This window comes from Orcinus orca, chromosome 11 (genome assembly GCF_937001465.1).
Source record: "Orcinus orca chromosome 11, mOrcOrc1.1, whole genome shotgun sequence".
Taxonomy (NCBI): domain Eukaryota; kingdom Metazoa; phylum Chordata; class Mammalia; order Artiodactyla; family Delphinidae; genus Orcinus; species Orcinus orca.
In genome coordinates this window covers 75,342,032-75,364,964 of record NC_064569.1, presented here as the reverse complement: position 1 = coordinate 75,364,964, position 22,933 = coordinate 75,342,032, and the positions used below count along the sequence as shown (strand labels likewise).

The following is a 22,933-nucleotide window of genomic DNA, read 5'->3' as shown; positions in this document are numbered from 1 at the left end:
GTGGACACCAAAGGGGGAAAGCGGTTGTGGGGTGCGGGTGGTGGTGTGTTAATTGGGCGATTGGGATTGATTGTATACACTGATGTGTATTAAATTGATGACTAATAAGAATCTGCTCTTTAAAAATAAAAGAAAATTCAAAAATTAAAAAAAAAAAGAAAATCTCAAGTGCTCAGCTCAGAAAACCTTGCTCACCATCGTATTCCAGTATTCCAGTATTCCTCCACAGATAATTACAGGGACAAGAACATTAAAAGGAGAATCTGCCAGAAGAATTTGAGGTCACCATTTGGTGCTCAACCATGGACTTTTCTCTTATTGTATTCACTCTCTGTTGCTGCAGAACAAATCATCCTATAAGTTTGTGAGTTAAAACAACAAATGTTTATTATCTCATGGTTTCTGTGGTTCCAAAACTCAGGGGTGGCTTAGCTGGGAGCCTCTGACTCAGACCTCTCACAAGGTTGCAATCAAGGGGTTGGCAGGGCTGCGTCATCTCAAAGCTCCATTGGAAGAGCATCTGCTTCCATGCTCACTTACGTGGCTGTTGATGGCCTCAGTTCCTTACTGGGCTGCTGGCTGAAGACGTCACTTCCTGTTAAGCAGACCTTTCCATGGAGCAGCTCACAACATGGCAGCTGACTTCATCTAGAGCCAGCGAGCCAGGAGAGGGTGTGTGTCCAAGACAGAAGGCACAGTCTTTTCGTGACCTAATCTTGGGTATGGCATCTCATCACTTTTGCTGTATTCTATTCTTAGAAGTGAGTTACTAGGTCCAGCCCACACTCCAGAGGAGGGAATTACACCAGGCATGAAAACCAGGAGGTGGGGATCCTTGGGGACACCTCAGAGGCTACCTACTGTACCTCTTACTTAATGTGATGGAATAGGGAATTGGTCCCTCAAAATCACATAGCAAGAGAGCCCAAGGAGGGAACAGGAGCCAGGAACCATCAGTGGCTCCTGCTTTGTGGGCTCCTTATCGTATTGGCCTCTGAGACTTCCCAAATGTAGAGAGCACAGGACTTATTACTACTGCAGGTAACGTCTCCAGCCCTTGGTTCTTTTTCCAGCTCTGAAGGTCGCATCGGCGGGGTTGGGGGCAGCTGGCCCAGCGTGGCATCAGGCAGTGGAGCATTCCACTCCCAGTGGTAGCAGCTGGAAAACCGCCAGACATCTTGGAGACGTCTCCTAACACAGGGCCAAGCCACTGAAAGGCTTTCCTGGTCCCTGGGAATCAGAAGCACTAACCTGTAGATAACTATCTTAGAGCCTATAATTGCAGACCAAAAAGTATTTCTTTTAAAACTAATTATTACAGAGATCAGACCTTTGGGTTTACTTGCACCATTTTAAGGCAGCACAGCAAAGTGGTTGAAATGGTTTTCAGGGTCAGAGTTGAATTTGAATGCTGGCTTATTAAGTCAGTGAACCTCACAAAGTCCCCCTTTTCTCACCTGTAGAGTGGGGGTGACATTAGTGCTGCCCTACCAGGGTTGGTGGGACTGGGCATTGTCTGTGGGAGGAGTTAGTCCTTATGGCTGTGGTTATAATAATGATGATGATATCTGTGGGAAATGTATTCCTCAACCCTTCATGTTTTGGTAGAAGGGCTGGGATTTTTACTCCAATTCCCAGAAATAGAAAGAGCGGGAAGAAGGCTTCCAGCTTCTCTCTGTCCCTGCACTACCTCCCTCCTGGAAAAGGAGGCATGGCATCCTGACTGAGACTGGGGAGAAGAAAGGAGCACACTCAGCTCCCGTTTGTTGGCCTTTCTGCAGAGGAAGGACTTTTTCATTTGCTCTTCACTGTACTGAAAGCTTATCTAGGCAGATTCTGCCCTGTCAGAGGGGAGCCATACAGTTTTGGGGGGTAAGTTCTTTTTTATGGAGGGGGATATTCAGGAAACTTAATGTGGTAACATTCTCCCATCCAGCTGTTATCAGTCGTAAAACTGTGAGTTTGATCTTAACTATCTGTATTTTAAAATTAATTTCACACAGGCAGGAGTGGTGTCACTTCTCAGCTCCCCCAGCCCCCCTCAGTGATCATTATTAGTGTTTAGTCAGCTGTGCAAACTGCCTCAGATATACATGAAGGCAAAAACAAAGGTGAGAACATCCCCCGCTGCATCTTCCTTTGTTGCTCTGGAGACCTCTTGCACCTTTGCGGGGCGATGCGGGCCAGATTTGGGGATTAAATTATCCCCGGTGCTTTTCTCTGGTTCTGTTTGGTGTGTATGCAGCACGTCTGACTCCTGCAGGCACATGGTGTTACTGCAAGCCTGGGGGCCTTCCCGCAGAGTCCCCCACCTCCCAGGGCAGATGTGTGGGAGTGAGCTTGCCTGATGCTGAGGCTGGAAAGCTGGGCAGGTGGCCAAAGGGGGTTTTAGTACTTGATCATTAAATCTTCTAGCTCCTGGTTCTCAAATAAGAGTCCTGTGCATATTGACTTATCTCATCGTCCCCCTCCTCCCCTTCCTTCTGCTCTGTGGTCACTTTCTCAAACCCCTGGTCTCAACCATGTGGGTCTTTCCCAGCACTCATGGTGTGCGTGTCACTGAGGGGTTATTCACCTACTGCCCTCTCCCTCCAAGACTGTAAAGTGGATGAGGGGACCCTTCCTCTGAAATTCTGACTACAATTTGGGAGTGATATGACTTGCCTAGAGGGCCTTCATATCTGGTGGCGTGGACCAGTGAAGTACTGTTTCTGTTAGTTTTGTTTACTCTTATTAAGGCTCTTATTATTTTTTCATCCTGGGAAACATTGGAGTACAAAGTACAAAGTCAATTATGATGAGGGTCCTATGGAAGCTTTATAAAAAAGCAGGTCTTTCGGGACTTCCCTGGCGGTCCAGTGGTTAAGACGCTGCGCTTCCACTACAAGGGGCACAGGTTCAATCCCTGGTCAGGGGAACTAAGATCCTGTATGCCTCGAGGCTCTGCCTGGGGGCAGGGTTGGGAGGGGTGGGAAGCAGGGCTTTGGATGTATGTAGGCAAGAGCAGCTAATTTGGAAGGTAATCCTGATAACCCACACTCGTCAGTATTCTGCTCTAAGCACTTTTCGGTATTTACTCAGATACTCCTCAGAGCAACTCTAAGAGATTTTACAAATGAGGAATCCAAGACGGAGGTAAGATGTCTTCTTACCTGGCATGCTTCTTGTAAATGGAAGAGCTATGGTCTTAACCCAGGCTGCTTGAATCCAGGACCTGCCATGTTGATAGTACGAATGGCTTCTCAGAAGAGGTGGCCTTTAAGATGAATCTTGAAAATTAGATAAGATTTGGATTTCGGGAGACTGGTGGTAGTTGGGAGGGGAGGATATTACAGGTGAAGACAAAGACAAAAGGGGTGGGGAGAGGTGGGGCATAGGTTCCTGAGCTTGGCTGGAGTGGAGGGTAAGGAAGGAGAGAGAGAGAGCATGTTGGGATGGTAGGCTGGAGCCAGAGCCTTGAGTGCTGTGTTCTTCCTTTTTTTTTTTTTTTTTGGTTTTTTTTTTTGCGGTATGCAGACCTCTCACCATTGTGGCCTCTCCCATTGCGGAGCACAGGCTCCGGACGCGCAGGCTCAGTGGCCATGGCTCACGGGCCCAGCCGCTCCGCAGCATGTGGGATCTTCCCGGACCGGGGCACGAACCCGTGTCCCTTGCATCGGCAGGCAGACTCTCAACCACTGTGCCATCAGGGAAGCCCTCTCAGTTTCTTTCTTACATTCCCCAAACTCTCTGGATGGACCCAGGCTTCCTCCTTAGGACTTGGAAGTTCCTCTCGAGTCTGATTCTGACCGCAGTGCACAAGGAGGAGCTGTTGAGAGTGGAGATGATAACGATTCCCCCATGGAAAACAGGGTCAGGGCACTTAGGGGAGCAGCAGCCCTTGAATTGCATTGATTTTCATCTTTTAATTCTTATTTTGTGTCTGGCTTGCAGCACTGCTTTCTCTTTTAGTGGCTGGCAATCACATCTAGTACTTCATCAAGAAGCCATGACCCCTGGAACCAATATAATGCTCTCTGTCAATTGTATCTCAGTAAAAAAGAAATAGAGGCCAAGTCACTAAACTACAAGATGACTTTCTTACAGAGTTGCCAATGGGTGACTCTGCTAATCTGAAAGCTTTGTTGCTCTTCTTCTCTCTTGCCTCCTCCCTCTTCCCCCCCCTTCCCTTCCCTCTCTCTTCCCCTCCCTCTCTCTTCCCCTCTCTCCCCCCGCTCCTGTGGAGGAAAAGTATTGATGAGTCAGACTTTACAAGTTCTGCACACCTTCACAGTTTTCAGAGGGTGTCTCCAAAGAAGAAGAAATGTGTGGTCTACCAACAAGGTCATAATCATCTTCATGATTATGTGGTTGAGGTTTTCTGGCTAAATGTATTCAGGCTCTCCGGTGTCCTGGCCAGTGCCCTTTGCAAGACTGATCTGCAAATTCTCCTGAAATCTCTCTGGGGTCTTTGTCTTTTATAAAAGAGGTTAGATCCAGCTAAGAACTGCCATCGCAGATGGCAATGGAGTGCCAACCCAAACACTCAGAGACCAGAGTTCCCGATTTCTACCCAAGGACTCAGACTCAGAATCACCCAAGGGTGGTAGTGATTCCATTTAAAAGAGCCCTCAGAGGAATATGGCACTCAAGCCAAAGGTCAGAGCTAATTTTGATACAGAAAAGTCACTCTTCCAGGAACTACTTTTCTTCTTGTCTTTAAAAAAATCCCTATGTGTTAAAGGACGTGTTTTTCCTGGCCTATATTTTCCCTTTCCAAATTATTATTTTATTAGCTGAACTACTGTGTTTCTAACCTACATTCAGATCATGTTGACAAAACCAGAAAACAGCAGAGCCTTCTGAAGCTCCAACTGGCTATAAAATCTCTTCTACGGTCAAAGGATTGCTTTCCATTTAACAAGGGAATCCACAGATCGGTATCCTCCAGCTTGGTGGTCAATGGAAGGAAAAGGAAAGGCCTCCACTTCCTTCTACCAACAGAATTCAGAGTGATAGCGGGGAAAACACAGATGCTCATCTGAGCCAAGTTAAGTTGATTTGGGAGATTCAGGGGCAGGAACTCGTGATCTCCTTTGCAACCATATCTTTCCTGAACTCACTCTCATCCATCAGCTGCTGTCAACAGCATACTGGCTGGGAGTTAATTTCAGCCTTGCTGTTACTTTCTAAAAGCTATCAATTCTTCTGACACTTAATAATTGCATAGTGGTGTGGCATCCAAGGTCAAGGCCCATCAGTATCCTAAAATATACCACTAGGGGGTCATTAATAATAATGAAAATAATAATAGAAAAGTACTAAAATATTCACTCACTTTTAGTCTGGTTTATTTTAGAATCTTTTAATATCTTTCATAATTTAAGACCCATTAACTTATGTTAATTCCGGCATAAGTTGGGAACCAACTTCTTGTATTTGCGAGAGACCTAGAATTGAAGTCCAGGGATGGGATTCTAACGATGGTGTGACCTACGATAAATTTATTCATCACAGTGTACCTCAGTTTCCTCATCAATACAGCAGACATATTATCTCCCATACCTACTGCACAAGGTATTGGCAGTAAAAGAACTTTGGCCAGTATGAAAACTGTGTGTAAGTGCATTGGATTGTTGTTGTCCTTTATTATTTTCAGAATTTTCCCCCAGTTTTATTGAAATATAATTGACATACCTCACTTATGAGTTTAAGGTGTAAAGCATAATGGTTTCACTTACATATATTGTGAAACTTACATATATTGTGAAATGATTACCGCAGTCAGTTTAGTTAGCATCAATTATCTCACATAGATACAATAAAAAGAAAAAGCAAAAACAATTTTTCTCCTTATGATGAGAAGTCTTAGGATCTACTCTCTTAATGACTTACCTACCCTACAGCAGTGTTAACTGTAGTCATCATGTTGTACATTACATTCTTCCTTATAAGTGGAAGTTTGTACTTTTTGAACACCTTCCTTCAATTCCCTCTCCCTTCACCACTCCTGCCCCCCACCCCCTGAGAATGTTTTTTAGTCAAAAAAAATCATTCCAATATCAAACACAAGCAGAGTTATGTTCTTATGGCTGGGGAAGAAATACACAGAAAATACACGGTCTCTCAGCCTTGAGGGTCGGGCCTGGGAGGGAAGATGGGGTGTGTGTGGGAGGGGCCTCTGCAGATGATCCATGACTGACAGAGAAGCAACACCCAAAGAGCTCCCCTCCTACCCATACTTTTAGATGGAAGGTTAACTACCAACTATCTGTGGCACTCTTTTTACATTCCTTCTTGTGAGGATATTTAATACAATTTAGCAATCATTATGTCAACATATTTGGTTAAAATTTTTTGAAAAGGCATCATTTTGGAGAATGTGCTCAAGTCCAGCAGCTCCAAACCAGCCCTCCCTCCAGCTTTGTCACTACAGTTGCATTCTTTTTTTTTTTTTTTTTGCGGTACGCGGGCCTCTCACTGTTGTGGCCTCTCCCATGGTGGAGCACAGGCTCCGGACGCGCAGGCTCAGCGGCCATGGCTCACGGGCCCAGCCGCTCCGCAGCATGTGGGATCTTCCCGGACTGGGGCACGAACCCGTATCCCCTGCATCGGCAGGCAGACTCTCAACCATTGCGCCACCAGGGAAGCCCTACAGTTGCATTCTTGCTTCTGCATCAAATCTAAACAGAAGGTCAGCCTGGGAGTGGACAGATGTGATGAGACAGTGACCTTCCTTCAACTAGGAGGGCCTGTGACACAAAATTCCACATCATTAGGAGAGCAAAACTTACCAGTCTAGGAGTTTCTGGCAAGCAGATGGTTACCGGGTTCAAGTCTGTTCAGGGGAGAGAGAAAATAGAGAGCTAGGGATGGAAGGTAGAGGATTGGAGATACGGCTTTCACAAGAAAAAAAGAGGTGGAAATCAGTAAATATCGTGCTTAGACCTGCATATGGAGTCACCCTCTGTGAGAAGGGAGGGGCTGGAAAGGGGACAGGAGGAAGACAGTGATCTGAGAGATTCATAGGCCAGGCAGGATGGACAGTTATGTTGTCTTATTATTATTGTCCCCTGATTGTCATTTTGGCCAGGTTTGATGAGTTGTAGAGCAGTGAAGCGTTTCAGGATCACACCTTTGATCACTAAAATCCCAAGCAAATGGCATTACTTAAGACCCACAAATACAGGTGCTCTGCCGGTACCTGCTGCAGTTTGTTAGCACCCCTGCAAGTGCCTGGTCAACAGAAACTAAACAGGTTTTGCAAATGCCTGTATTGTTCCAACGATTGTGTCTCCTAGCTAGGATTGAGACAAAACTTGTTTGGTATAACAAATCTATGTTGAATCCACTTCCCGTATGCACTTTTCACGTTCTCTTACGAAAAACAAATGAAGAAGCATTTTTTGCAACTGTAAAGGTGACAACTTAAAAAATATTATTAAAATCCCGTTAGTTATGTAGGATATTATGTATGCAAATTTAGATGGAAGGGGAGGGAATTGAATGTCATTTTATATAGATATTATGCTTCAATTAATAAAAGTATAGTGATTCCTCATGTTCTGTGAGTTGTCAAACATATTTATCTTCTAGATTATTCTCAATAAAGTTTCATGAGTTCTTTTTTTGATTTTCTACTGCTAACAGAGCTAGATGATCAAAACTTACATAATATGCTAATTTCAAGGGCTGCATAAGATATATTTTGTTTATTCTCAGTTCTCATGTGCAATATGAATAAAATGTATACAAAATATAACAATTGGTCAACATAACAAGGAAGCTATTAAGAATTTCCCACATTGGAAGAGAAAACTGACATTATTGTCCAAACTAGAAATCTCTGCAGGCTCAGGAGCAATATGTCTGCTATTAGGTGATTGGAGGAGTATTTTTACACCTTGCCTTGAGTACTCATAACAGTTTGGCAAGGTAATACTGTTCCCCTCTGCCCCCCATTTTACAGATGGGGAAACTGAAGCCCAGAGAGATGTCACTGTTGTAAGGGAGCACAGTTAGCAAGTGGGTAATACGAATTTAAACCAGGCCTGAATCCAAATGCCCTGCTCTTTTCACTGCATGCCTTTCCTTCTCAGTAGAGGGGATACTGAAAATACTGATTCTCTTAACTCTTCCCTTAATTCAGTAGGTTACAGCCACAGGCCTATATGTTTGTATGATGGAGACCTTGAACCAGCATTACTTGAAAGGAACCCATTTGGGGAAGAAAAGAGAGAAATCCTAAAATAATCTTCTGGTGATATTTATCTTGTAAGTGGATAAGCACACCACATAGAGAGGTATAACCTGTGTAATTCTGGAGCTTACAAAAGACTCAGGTGGCAGACATTAAGTTGCTTCAACGTCACACCCTCAACCTGTCTCCAAGCTTTGTAATATCATACATAGTACTAGGACATCAACTGACGAATCCATTCTGCTTCTATGTTGTTCTTTCTATTTTATAAAATGCTTTTCCATTGATTATCTCATTTTGTCCTCACATATGGATATAAAACTAAAGAGCTAATAAAGACAAACTTTAATGATTCTCCATTCAGAGGTGCAGAGGGTTTCAAAGACTTGCTCTGTGTCCTGTAGACAGTGGGTGGCAGAGGCGGGTTCATCCATCTTTGTCCTAGGAGGGCAGATCCAGTGCTTTCCTGGGACCCCCTTGCCTCTCATTGCTGCCCTGCAGTTCCCCTGAGCAACTCTGTCCTTGGGTTTTGCCTGTGGTGTACGATAACTTTTCAAAGCTGGCAGGAAAAACATTTGCTTCTCCCCTCATCATCTTCTGTGAAGGATGCAGTGTTGGCCACACAGGGGATGGGGAGCTCCCCAGGATGGGGATTTTGCTGCTATATTTTCAGCATTTAATACTTGGCATTAGTAACTAAGTGAAATCTGTTAATGGTGTAAGTATCCTGTTCTTATTAAAAGCTTATAAATTGTTATCTATTCAGAACAAATGAGGACATAATTACTTTTTTCTGGATAATCTTAAAGAAGTATTCTAGTGTCTCTCCAACTCTCTTTTCTTTATTCTATTCTGCTATATTAAGTTGGCTCTGGGGGAACATCAGACATTTTATGTCCTTTTTCCAAAGGTTTTTAAGGATGAAGGTGTCATTGGATACTTTTCTCAATTCTAATTCCTAACATTTGTAGTAGAGATTCAATCTCTGCTCTTATTTTTCTAAAACCTTGCTATGAGTCTCTTAAAACACCACTGGCCAGTTCTTGTGCATTATTCCGGGTAATGTCATTTAGAAATTCTCTATTGAAATGTTTAGCCTTGTGACTTGTTTCCAGCTAACCATTTACAAACTAAAACTACTGCAGGGAGTAGCATAATTTTCTGGACCAACTCCCCTAATTTTTAATCTGAATTTTATTTTATTTATTTATTTATTTTTTGCGGTACGCGGGCCTCTCACTGTTGTGGCCTCTCCCGTTGTGGAGCACAGGCTCCGGACGCACAGACTCAGCGGCCATGGCTCATGGGCCCAGCCGCTCCGCGGCATGTGGGATCCCCCCAGACCGGGGCACGAACCCGTGTCCCCTGCATCGGCAGGTGGACTCTCAACCACTGCGCCACCAGGGAAGCCCTAATCTGAATTTTAAATGCAAAAAGGAAATGGACATTTTCAAGAGTACAACACTGTGTGTGTGTGTGTGTGTGTGTGTGTGTGTGTTTAGCTCTTCAAACTCAGAAGATTTAGCAAGATCAAAGTTGTTGACTTTGGTTTATGACCCTGGTTTTCACTTGGAAACACCAAATGTACTATTTATTAATCAAACTTTATATGATGTAACTTCTGCTATTTTAATTCAAACCTTGTGTTCTATAATTGCTTTGAAAACCTCTGATACCCAAATCTCTTCCCAGAGAACTTTCCTCTGGTAATTTTCTTCCTGTACCTTAAACCTGTGAAAATATGGTTCAAATGAATTATATTTCTTTTTGAAGCAACAAATCAATGGCGTCATCCATCCACATTCTCATCTCGAAACTTCAGAAGTTTTCCTGCTCCTCTGTGTCTCTCACTACCTTCATCCAGTCAGTAGCCAAATCTTGCAAATTCTAATTCAAGGTGAAGATTCCCCTTCTTTCTTCACCGCCAAGGGCTCAGCTCAAGCCTCACAGTCTCCTGCCTGCTCTATTCCCATCAGCTTCCTCTCTGGCCTTCTGGTGTCTGGTATCACCTTGCTCCAGATCATCTGCTACACCCCATCAGATGATTTACCCCTAGGCATAAAACAATAAGAACAACAATGACAAAAACCAAAACAGGCAAACAACCTCACATTTGGTTATTTTCTGATTCAAAAGCCTCCATTACCTATATGGAAACTGTCAAAGATAAACAAAGCTGGATACCAGTTAAATTGGAAAGGGCAGATTTTAATCAGTAATGTACTATTGCCATAAGGAAAAGAGTCCAGCATGAACTGAACTCAATTTTAATTTGTAGAGAGGAGACTGAACATTTTAAAGGAAGAATGAGGGAATAGGGAGGTGGTGAACAGGGGCTCAGTAGAGACAGGGAAGTGAAAAGTTATAGGAAGTGAGAAGTGGGAATTGGTCCATGTGAAACCCATCTGGGTTTACTAACCGGCACTTAATAAAGTTAGGCCCCTACCTTCCCACAGAGGCTTGGAGACAGGGGCCTTATCTTCACCTGCTGGCTAGAACAAACAGTAAATTCTTCTGGCAGCCTTGAATTTCCTCAGGCAGACGTTTTAAGGGGAACTAGGGTCATCCTAGGGATGCAGCCTTGAGTTGTTAGAAATTAGTTAGTGTTTGTTCAAGTCTTTTGTAGGCCAGAGTTGAAGCCTAGTCAAGAAGAGGCCTTAGAGGAGCTGCCTAGAATTTGGTCAAGGAGAGAATATCTGTGAAAGCAAATGCAAAATCTTGGGCTTGGCAGTTAAGACCTTGTGTATCTAGACTTCCTTATGTCTTATTAGTGCCCACTCACCCCATGATCTTTATGTTCCGACCATATTGATTTTCTCCTTCAAATGCATGCACTCTCTCAGACCTGTACTTTCAAGTGTAGTGATTCCTCTTCCTGAAATCCCTCCTTCAGCAGAGGAAAGTGAAATCGCTTCTCTGCCAAGTTCTTCCAACTCTGGGGCCATATATCCACTTTCCTCTGGATTCTTAAAGCACTTTGCTCATAATTTAAGCATAGCACACTCTACCTTGTCCTGTTGTTTTCTGTTTCTTTGTATGTCCTTCCTGCCCACAAAACTGAGTGGTAAGACAGAGGGACTATGTTATTCCAGCTTTTGCTAAATGTCAGTATTTAGCGTACATACCCCCTTTGCAATTTTTGCAACCATGATGTTTCAGTGAATGGTTGAAACTGAATATTGGGATATATAGGAAAAGTCAGTATCTACATCATATACACTAACTGCATTTCCAAACAGTATGGTGCCTGAACATCCTGCAGTAGACAGAAAAGAGCCAGCAGACAGAATAAGGCAGTGCTGAGATGGAATATGGTGGAGACAAGTGAGAGCGTGTGGAAGAGATCTCACATTAGGGTGGAACCTTGGACCCAGTGGTGCCTGATATACCACTTCTGCCTTCCCTGGCATAAAGTCTAATTGTGCAGAAATTGCAGTGTGTTTATCAATACTCATTTCCTCCTCCTCTGGTGCACACAGCTAGACTACAGTTCCCAGCTTCCCTTGTACTTGGATACGGGCTTGAATTCTCACCAAATGTGCTGACACACACAACCTATTTCCAGGCTTAAACCATTAACACATCCCACGAGGAATCTTTCATTTCCTTTTCTTATCCATTGGGTAGGAGGCTGAAGTCTTGGAGAAGGGTGGATCCTGTGGCCATCTGACTAGGATACCACCATGGAACAGTGGCATGGGCAAAAAATAGATGTTCATTATGTTATGACACTGAGATTTGGGGGTTTAACTTTTTAAGCAACTAGTGATTAATACCTTAACTAATCCATGTAGAAATTAACCTTTCATTGCTTAAGCTAATTTAGGCTACATTTCTGTCACTTGCAACCAGAGGACCCTGCTAACATTTGGCCACTTGAATACAATTAAAACAAAGGAGTGGCAGTGTGGCAGTGGAAAAATACTGGACTTAAAATCAGAATCCCCAAGTTCCTTGTCCTTGATCTGTTCACTTTGTAATTTTCATTGAGTGCATTTGGGGTTTACATTTGTAAACTGATTTAATTTCTTGGGTTTGACTTTACCATGATGATTTAGCTAATCTAATCTCCACCTCCATTACTTGATTCCCTCTGCTTCCACAGTGGCACTGTGAAATTTACTGGTTATTTGAGCAGGCAATCAGGCCAGTGATTGTACAGTCTTTCTATTTTGTGATTGCTTTCTTTTCATGTACTTGGAAAAAAAAATCCCAGAGATAATCTTAAGAACTTCTTCCTGTGTGAAATATTTTAAAAAATTATTTTGGAAATTTTCAAGCATACACAAAAGTAGAGAGAATAGCATGACAAACTGCCATGTAGCCATTATCAGCCTTCAAATATTATCACCATAATATTTTGCCCATTTTCTATTCCCTGTCTTCCCCTTTTTTTCCCATTGCTATAGTATGTTAAAGCAAATTCCAAGCATAATATTATATCATCCCTAAATGTTTCTGGCTGCATGTGTACATGTATGTCTGTATATGTATGTGTATTATATATACATTTATATATGTATGACTATATGTTAAAATATATAAATATATATATTTGTGTCCCGAACCTAAGCACAGTGCCTCTTTATATCTCACAAAATTGGCAGTGATTCCTCAGTGACATCTAATTTCATTTAAAATTTCTCCAGTTATCTTAGGAATCCTTTTACAATTGGTTTCATTTCAATCAGCATCCAAAAAAAGGAAAGATCCACATATTGCATAAGGTTGGTGCATCTTTTGAGTTTAATCTGTAGGTGACTGTAACAGTTACCTTTAGCTGCTGAACCGCTGCAGAACTTGGTGGCTTAAATAAACAGCCTTTTATTTAGCACAGGGTTCTGTGGTTTGACAATTTGAGCTGGGCTCAGGTGTGATTCCGTGTGGGTCAGAGGAAGTCTGGCTGGGTGGAGGTAGGGGGCTCACTGAATGGTTCATCTTTGCCCTGTGTGGTCTCTCATCCCCCGGAGGCTGACCTAGGTTTATTCACGTGGTGCCAGGTTTCCCTACACAGTACGTGGGAACTCCACAGCTGCTTGGAGCCTCAGCTTGCACTGAACATACTGCCTTGTCACATTCTAACTGGTCAAAGAGGTCAGAAGGGCAGGTCACAGTCAAGGTGTAGAGAAGTAAACCTTACCTTTTAATGTGAGAAGTTGCAAAGTCACATTACAAAGGACATGGCTCCATAAGAAGAACCCACTTATAGACACCTTCTATTTCTTCCCAGGCAAATATATTTGAACTTCTATAACCCTTAAAAGCTGTCAAAGAATACTTATTTCCTAAAGTTTATATATATATATGTATGTATATATATATTATTGAATAAAAAAGTATATTTTTATTATTTATTTAACAATGTTGTGTTAGTTTCAGGTGTACCTAAGTTTATATTTTAAGTGCAAACTAACTATTCTTGAGCTAGTAGAAATCGATCACTAAGTTTTGAGGAACACTGGATTAGGAGCCATAAGATATTTTTGTTCCTATATAAAAATTTTATCTCATTTCCTTCACATAGCAAGTTCAATTAATGGATGCATTTATTTCAAACACACCTTTACAATGTCTGAAAAAAATTCCTTAAGAAACATAACTAGAGCATAATGAAAGGTTTTGAATAATTTTAATTTCAGCATATGTGTAGCAGATTATTTTTTTCCTCTTCCTAGAGGGTTACCAAATGCATGGGAACCATCAGGAAGGGAATTCTGATTCTCTGGTCCAAGGCAGTAAGTTAATAGGAGACAAAGAAAGCTATTTATAGAAGCTATCTGTAGACCAAGGGCCTAATTTATGTGGTGGGAACATTTCTGCCAAATAATTTGTAATAAAGAAAAATTATCAACTGTTAAAGACCTTGCCAGGTCAGCTTAATTTGGTAGTAAAGGGAGGTGATGAGAAGGTTGATAAAACAGCTATAAATCTTTACTGAATATACAGCTTTAATTGTCTGGCATTAAACTTACAGACTTCACTTGTGATGTCCTGGAGCCAGTTTGTACCAGCTGGTGAGAGCCAATTGTGTTTATCTCTTTCTAATTCCATGTTCAATAAAGTCACATTGTTAGCTTGAAATTGGCCAGAGTGGGAGTATACACCTTGGGGATTGGACAGCCAATTTTTGTTTGTTTGTTTTTTTTTTAACATCTTTATTGGGGTATAATTGCTTTACAATGGTGTGTTGGACAGCCAATTGTTAAACATTTACAGCATACCACTGGCCATTAACCACATAAAAAAAAAAAGACAGGTGCTACTTCCTAGGAATATTCAAAGGAAGTTTCTTCTGCAGTGGAGGACAGCCATAATACAGCAGAGGAGGGCTCCCCTTGGCATCTTTTCCATCAACCTGTGTCTCTAGATTGCTGGTAGCCCAGTTTGATGTGGGTAAAGAAAGAGCACCTTTGAGAAATGAAAAGAGGCAGAGATAAGAGAAAGGATCAGGAGTTGTGCTTGGTTCTTTGCTTATCCTATCAACTCAGACTGTCATCAGACTAAAGCTAGATGCGTTTAAACATCCCCTGAGTCTTAAGGAAGAAAGGAAAAGATTAAAGCAACACTTTCTACATTAGAGGATTCTGCCATTCAACCCTGTGTGACTCTCTTACCTGCCACAGTTTCTCATCTGTGAAACAGAGACAGGACACCTGTTCCTCCCCACTGTGCAAGTAGTTATGGTTAATGCCACGTTGCCTCACACTTTAGGGTAAGAAATGGAATAGGATGAGATTGTTGAGAAGAGTCAGGGCTCTCTGGAGAAAGGGTTGGAAGTCATCAGTTAAAAGTTGAGTCATCAGTTGAAAGTTCATGTGCCAGCAGTATTGGCATCCCCTGGGAGCTTGTCAAAAATGCGAAGATCCCATCCGGACTTCAGAATCAGAATCTGCATTTTAACAAGCTCTCGGGATTTTTATGCACATTATAGTTTGAGAGTGATTTAAGTGGTGGTTTATTCATGGCACGAGAGAAACACCTATATGTTTTCTTACAGAGTGCATTTTGATCTTATTGTTAGCTCCTTTTTATTTCTTAGTCTTTGTTTTTTCACTTTAGGTTCCCATTTAAGCTTCATGCTTAGCAAACGGCTTGGCCTTTCCAGGGAAAACATTTACATAGTCATCATAGTAGAAAATGTATATTGATTTACCTAAAATAGTGGAAGGACGGGGATGGTGAGTGTTAACTCCTCATCGATAATAGGAGAAATCAATAGATGAGGTATAAAAATGGAAAGATCAAGAAATAGCTTTCTTTTTATTGTATTTATATGCGATGATGGATGTTAACCAAGCCTATTGTGATAATCATTTCACAATATATGTAAGTCAAACCATCATGCTGCACACCTTAAATTTATACAGTGCTCTATGTCAATTATTTCTCAATAAAACTGGAAAAAAATATCAATGTCAGCATATTGTTAAGAAATATGAAAAGCAGCAATCAGGATTAAAAAGAAAATGGCTAAATGATTTAAAGCAGTTGGCTCTGGAAAGTGGCGCTAATCTTAAAAAAAAAATTCTGACTGGATTATTTTTTTCTTTAAAAAATTTTTTTTTTTAATTTAAGAATTTTATTTTTTCAATACAGCAGACTCTTATTAGTTATCCATTTTATACATATTAGTGTATATATGTCAATCCCAATCTCCCAATTCATCCCACCACCAACAACCCCTCGCCACTTTCCCCACTTGGTGTCCATACGTTTGTTCTCTGCATCTGTGTCTCAATTTCTGCCCTGCAAACCGGTTCATCTGTACCATTTTTCTAGGTTCCACATATAGGCGTTAATATACGATATTTGTTTTTCTCTTTCTGACTTACTTCACTCTGTATGACAGTCTCTAGATCCATACATGTCACTACAAATGACCCAATTTCGTTCCTTTTTATGGCTGAGTAATATTCTATTGTATATACGTATCACATCTTCTTTATCCATTTGTCTGTCGATGGGCATTTAGGTTGCTTCCATGACCTGGCTATTGTAAATACTGCTGCAGTGAACATTGGGGTGCATGAGTCTTTTTGAATTATGGTTTTCTCTGGGTATATGCCCAGTAGTGGGATTGCTGGGTCATATGGTAGTTCTGTGTTTAGTTTTTTAAGGAACCTCCATACTGTTCTCCATAGTAGCTGTATCAGTTTACATTCCCACCAACAGTGCAAGAGGGTTCCCTTTTCTCCATACCCTCTCCAGCATTTATTGTTTGTAGATTTTTTGATGATGGCCATTCTGACTGGTGTGAGGTGATACCTCATTGTAGTTTTGATTTGCATTTCTCTGATGATTAGTGATGTTGAGTATCTTTTCATGTGTTTGTTGGCAACCTGTATATTTTCTTTGGAGAAATGTCTATTTAGCTGTTCTGCCCATTTTGGGATTGAGTTGTTTTGTTTTTTTTTTTGATATTGAGCTGCATGAGCTACTTGTCAATTTTTGGAGATGAATCCTTTGTCAGTTGCTTCATTCGCAAATATTTTCTCCCATTCTGAGGGTTGTCTTTTTGTCTTTGTGTTTTCCTTTGCTGTGCAGAAGCTTTTAAGTTTCATTAGGTCCCATTTGTTTACTTTTGTTTTTATTTCCATTTCTCTAGGAGTTGGGTCAAAAAGGATCTTGCTGTGATTTATGTCATAGAGTGTTCTGCCTATGTTTTCTCTAAGAGTTTTATAGTGTCTGGCCTTACATTTAGGTCTTTAATCCATTTTGAGTGTATTTTTTGTGTATGGTGATAGGGAGTGTTCTAATTGCATTCTTTTACATGTAGCTAAAAATATGGAACGCTTCATGAATTTGTGTGTCATCCTTGTTCAGGGGCCATGCTAATCTTCTCTGTATTGTTCCAATTTTAGGATATGTGCTGGTAAAGTGATCACTGGACTATTCTTTTAAAAATATGTGCACATATAACTTTGATATCATTTAATGATTTAATGCAATCTTGTATTTTATGCATTCCTGTAAACCACCTTAGATCCTTTCTGAGAACAAGGTGGAATATAAACAACTATGCAAAACCAAAAATCTTCTCCAGGGAGAACAAGTAGCCTATGATTGTGGCTAAAATAGGAAACAATGGTTTATTCAGGAAAAATGTGTCAAGTACGGTAACATAGAGAGGAAATGAGATATTCATACCAGTGATGACCTTATATTGATGACCTTATATATGTGGGATGAGAAGAGGAAATCTGGGAATAAGAAGACAGATGGAGAAGCTATATGAAGTTGTGGTAGTATAATATTCCTGAGAGAAGTCCATCTCACCAGGAGAGGAACTTTTCTCAGAGACTTTTCCCCTTGTAATTTATTTGACAGAGATGAAAGACTGATGTGTTCTGCAAGAGGCAGAAACAATGAAGTTTGGGAAAACAAACCACAGGACAGGAATGGACTTTAAATTCATTTAGGGCAGTAGTTTCCAAACTTTATTTTAGCCGTTGAAGTTCTTTTCTTTTTCCTCCAAATGGGATCTTACTCTGAACTCTGATGTAGTAAAACAGAAGCAAGCAGAACTTCTGAAGTTGAAGCAGGGAGATGGAAGGTCTGTGGCCAGCCTGGTCCCATGAACCTCCCTCTTGCCTTCAAGATGCTGAGAGCTCTAAGGAACATAAGCAGAAAGTAAACTAGGTGGCAGCTCACAAACATCCCTCACTTCCTAAAGCTTGGGGAGACGCTTATGGTCACATGTAAGGTCAATGGCAGAGCCAAGTCTTGACCTCAGTGTTCTTGACTGAGTCCGGTGTTCCTTCCAGCGTACATTAGCGCTGCCTGACACAGTTGGAGGGGCCGTCAGCTCCAAGAGACTCGAAAGTCTGCAAAGACTGGAATTAGGTTTACTTCGCTGTTGTAGAATGCTTGGCCTGCAGTAGGCCCTCAAGAAGTATTTGTTGAATAAATGAAATAGGTGACATATACAATGTCTTAAGTTGATTTACTCCTTGATGCTTTTAGGGAGTGAAATGGAGCTGAAAGATGTGAGAGTCTCTTCTTCAGGAAGAGAGGTTAGTTCCTGGAAGATAAATCATTTACTGTTTTCATCTCCGTGAGCCTGACATGATCCTTGCACTGTTCCTTTCCAGTTTAGTACTCCTCAGCCAGAGTGTCTTCACTTGTTTAGGTTTAAGATCTTTTTGGTCTTCCTGTCTTTGAATAGCCCAGAATGCAGGCCGTTTTTTAAACCAGCTCGTTCATAAGCTTTCGTTCTGTGGAGATTGACTTTAGTTATGGAGATAGATCTCGTTTCACAGATCTGGAAGTTGATGTGAAGGCATCCCCACAGTAGCATCTCAGAAGAATCTTTATTCAGTTTAAGCCAAGCCCTCTTCAGCTTTTATTTTGCAACAAAACAGAAGTGGCACCTGGGCATAACTCAACTGTGATCACTCACTGTAATTGCCTTTTAATGGCTTATCTTGAGAAGGGGACTTGTGCACAAAATCTGTGTGTTGTTGTCAGACTTTCCATTTAGCTCAGGTTTACCTGAGATGGAAGCTAAGGGCAATTTATTTGGTGACTTCCACCTGTGTCTTAATAGGTGCCTCACCTTCTCAGGTGTCCTGGGCAATTGACCATAAGAATGAACATCAGGAGAAATGCACTGAGAGGAGAAAGGAAAGGGTGAGCAGCTATCAGCTTTTCAGATATCAGAGTTACAGGCGTTAGCTTAGCTTGGCTGCCAGCACATTCTCTAGGGCCCTGCAGTGTCCATGTTCACTTTGTTTTTCTTTGGAAGAATTAGCAAAGGTATTGGTTGACCTACCGGCTGCACCCTGTAGCTGAAACAGCTTGTTTAGGTCAGAGTAAAATGGTTAGTTATTCTTCCACCCTATTAGTTATTCCACTGCACTGAAGTTACCTTTCCAAAGAAGCAGCCTCAAAGATCATTTTATCCGCAGTGCCAAGGGGTGGACCAGAGAAGGCACTGCCAAGATTTGGAGTGGCTGGGGATTACGGACTAGTTTTTATGCAGGCAAATGGATCAGAGGGACTTTTAAAAAGTTGGCGTCAGGACTTTTTCTCTGTTTTTTTCTTTCTTCTGACAATAATGAATGAAGTGTGTTAAGACTCATTTTCAATTATGCAACAAGTCCCCATTCATTAGAAACCCAAGGCAGTGATCCCAGCTGTATTTCAGTGGCTTTGAAAATGCAGCTCCCTATCTGACCCAAGGTTGAGCAATTTCAGTGCAAGCATCCATGCTGCTAGCTCAGGTATCCTGGGAGCAATTAAATGTTTGCATATTCAGGAAAGAAAGCTGAATCTTTCCCACTTGAATTTAGAGCGCTCAGGGCTTGTCATTTGTTTCTGGGATATGGACAAATGGGAAATACAAGAGTTCCAATCTCATCCTGTTGTTACAAGGGAAGGGAAGTGTTATGTAGCCAGGTGGGTAGGACCCTTGGATGGGTCCTCCCAGTGACTGCTCCATATACTAAGACTGTGGTTTTGGGAATTCGTGTTCTTATGGCTAGGAACGTTCAGGGAGTCACTATAAATCTAGAGTTTCGGATACTGGGGAGGATAACAGTAGATAATAGTAGAATCCGCCTATATTCCGTAGTCTTAAACTGCCATCGAGTATCAGATATACCCTGATTTAATAACATCTTTTTTTGGAGGGAGTCGGGGACTGGAGAGAAGAAACAGAAACATACATGTTGATTAAAAAATATACTTCAATTTCAGAAACATCAAAATGTGAAAAATTGCATTTTAGCCTTGAGAAAATAAGTGTATTATGAAATCATGGGGAAATAATGTTACATTGGAACTGCATAATTAGATGCTAGATGAACTGGCTCTTTCTCTTCCAAATGCCCAATGAATCTTTGATGGTTAAGGTGAGCTTAAGGGTTTTGTTGCTTCTTGAAGGATTGGAAAATTGGAATTAATAAATGTAATCACAGCAATAATAATGACTACCACATGGAATAATGACTGTGTGCAAGACAGCCAGATGCTTTGTCTATACTGTTTCCAATTTTTTCTGTGATCTGGAGGCATGGTTATTATTCACCCTATTTTACAGGTGAGGAAACTAAGGCTCAGGAAGTTTACATGACTTGGCAAAAGGTCACAGAACTGCTAGAGGGTTAGGATGTGATTGGAAATGTGCTCTGTTTGGTGCCCCCAAAGCCAAGTTTCTAGGGTAGAAAAAGGTGAAATGTTTAAGCCTCGAACCAGAGAGCAGCAAAGTGGAAAGGGAGGACCTCTTTGTGACTTTGGAGAAGAGAGCGTGGTTCTTTTTCTTTTTTTAAATTTATTTATTTATTTTGGCTGAGTTGGGTCTTTGTTGCTGCACATGGGCTTTCTCTAGTTGCGGCAAGCGGGGGGTACTCTTCGTTGCGTTGCTCGGTCTTCTCATTGTGGTGGCTTCTCTTGATGTGGAGCCTGGGCTCTAGACGTGTGGGCTTCAGTAGTTGTGGCTCGCGGGCTCTAGAGCTCAGGCTCAGTAGTTGTGGTGCGTGGGCTTAGCTGCTCAGTGGTATGTGGGATCTTCTTGGACCAGGGCTCGAACCCGTGTCTCCTGCGTTGACAGGCGGATTCTTTTCTTTTTTTAGGATTCCTAATCATTTTTTATTCCAAATAAAAGATAAAGATTGAGATTTTTAACCCAATTTTTTTAACATCTTTATTGGAGTATAATTGCTTTACAATGGTATGTTAGTTTCTGCTTTATAACAAAGTGAATCAGTTATACATATACATATATCCCCAATCTCCTCCCTCTTGCGTCTCCCTCCCACACTCCCAATCCCACCCCTCTAGGTGATCACAAAGCACCAAGCTGATCTCCCTGTGCTATGTGGCTGCTTCCCACTAGCTATCTATTTTACGTTTGGTAGTGTTTATATGTTCATGGCAGGCGGATTCTTAACCAGTGCACTACCAGGGAAGCCCGAGAGCATGGTTCTTGTCTTGGCCCCACGATAATAGCAGGTTTTATTATGTGGCAGGTTCAAGGCCAGGTACTTTGCACGCATTGTCTCGTTTAATTCTTACAATAGTCCTGAGAAGTTATTACTATTCCCATTATACAGACAAGGAAACTGAGGCCCAAAGTAGTCATTTAGTTGGTCAGTTTAAACGATGGTCTGACTTCAAGTCCTGTGCTCAAGACCAGTAAATTATTTCGTGACAAATGGAATTATGTTTTTCCTGATAAGTTAGGACATCCCTTCTAAATTATCTCCCAAACACCTCCGTTTGGCCTTCAGCCCCTGCTCCAAGCCCCCTGTGGTTTACCTGACCGATTTTGTCAAGCCCATGCTTTGTTTCTGAGCACACAAGAAGGAACCACAAGGTGTCAGTATAACATTACACAGTTCCAACATGGGGGAAAGGGTTGTGCATCTTCCCAACTGCATTAACCGGGCCAGACAGACACGCCATTGTCAGCAAGACTGGCCTTCATAGTTCATCCTTTTCTACATGCAAACACATGGAATTAATTCCCCACTAGCTAATCCTAAGGGCAAGGATCCCAGAGACCTCAGCTGAGTGACAGTGGGGTAGCAGGAATAAATGCTCCACCAAGACCTCGAAAAACCAGGAAAGGCTATTTTAAAATTTTTATTTAAAAAATATTTTGCATCCTGACCCTCCACTCCCCCTCCCTATTTAGTTTTTATGGAATTTATATTTCAAAAGTACAGAAGTGTGGAAAGAGCAAGGAGAATAGGAGAAAGGCAGAGGGCCAGGCTTTGTTGTCGAAGGACAAGGACTCAGAGCTCCTAGGTTTCTTTCTAGGTGATTTTGACCTCGATATCCAATACCCTTGGACTCGTTTCCTCATGCATGAAGTGGGAGGATAGTGTCTGCCTTGCAGATTGTTGGGAATGTTAAATGAGGCTAAATCATGAAATATGTTTAGGTGCTTAATCATGGAAAATATGTGCTTTCTTCAAATGTTTGTTTCCTTAGCTTAGAGACCTATGGCAACTAAGAGAAAGACCAAGATTCATATTAAAGAAGGGGAGAGGATGACGTAGCTGGGGTAGAAATCAATACACAGTGTATGAACAAAGAGAATTCCTGTTGAGCTAATAACAAAAAATATTTACCAGGCTGACAGAACAAAAGGAATTCTGTTTGCTTCTCTCTGTACCATTTTGTAGTTTGTCATAATATAGTGGCAACAAGAAATTACCATGTTTTTCAAGAGGAGTGGGAAGATATGCATATAGAAATATGTTTGATTTCTAAAGGTTCTTAGGTACCAGTTAAGTTTTATAGATGCGTATCTCAGATCATTCTTCACACGTGCCAGGGTTATCTGAATATAGACCAGGGTCAGTAGCGTTGAGCTCTGTTTCACACCCAGCTCTGTTCTTTACTGGCTTTATGATTTAGGGCCAGTTGCTTAACCTCAAAATTATAGTAGCTCCTACTTTAAAGGGTGATATAAGGATTATATAAGATAATGCATGTAAAGTGCTCAACACATAGTAAGCCTTAGATAAATGCTGATCATTATTATTGATAACTTTGCACAGTTACATAATAATAGCGATATTCATGGGCCAGGAATTCAGTCACAGCTGGGAATCTGGTAATATCTGAAATTGCTTAGCAAACAATAAAGAGAACAAAAACCTAGACTCCTCCTTGCAGATCCCTGCTGAAAGACTTCCTTATATCCTTTTATATTCTTTCAGGGTACTTGCAGCAGTGCAAGGATGTGGTGTCTTCTCAGGCCAAATTGACTTCCCTTTGCACTTAAATTGCATTCTTGGGGACCAG

General features: G+C 41.5%; 1 non-coding gene across 1 annotated transcript; it reads right to left on the bottom strand.

Annotated features, from left to right (window-relative positions):
• Positions 1-16,957: 16,957 nt before the first annotated feature.
• Positions 16,958-17,064, bottom strand: LOC117201175 (U6 spliceosomal RNA). The gene has a single exon (XR_004483153.1). It is a non-coding gene; the product is annotated as a U6 spliceosomal RNA (small nuclear RNA).
• Positions 17,065-22,933: the final 5,869 nt, after the last annotated feature.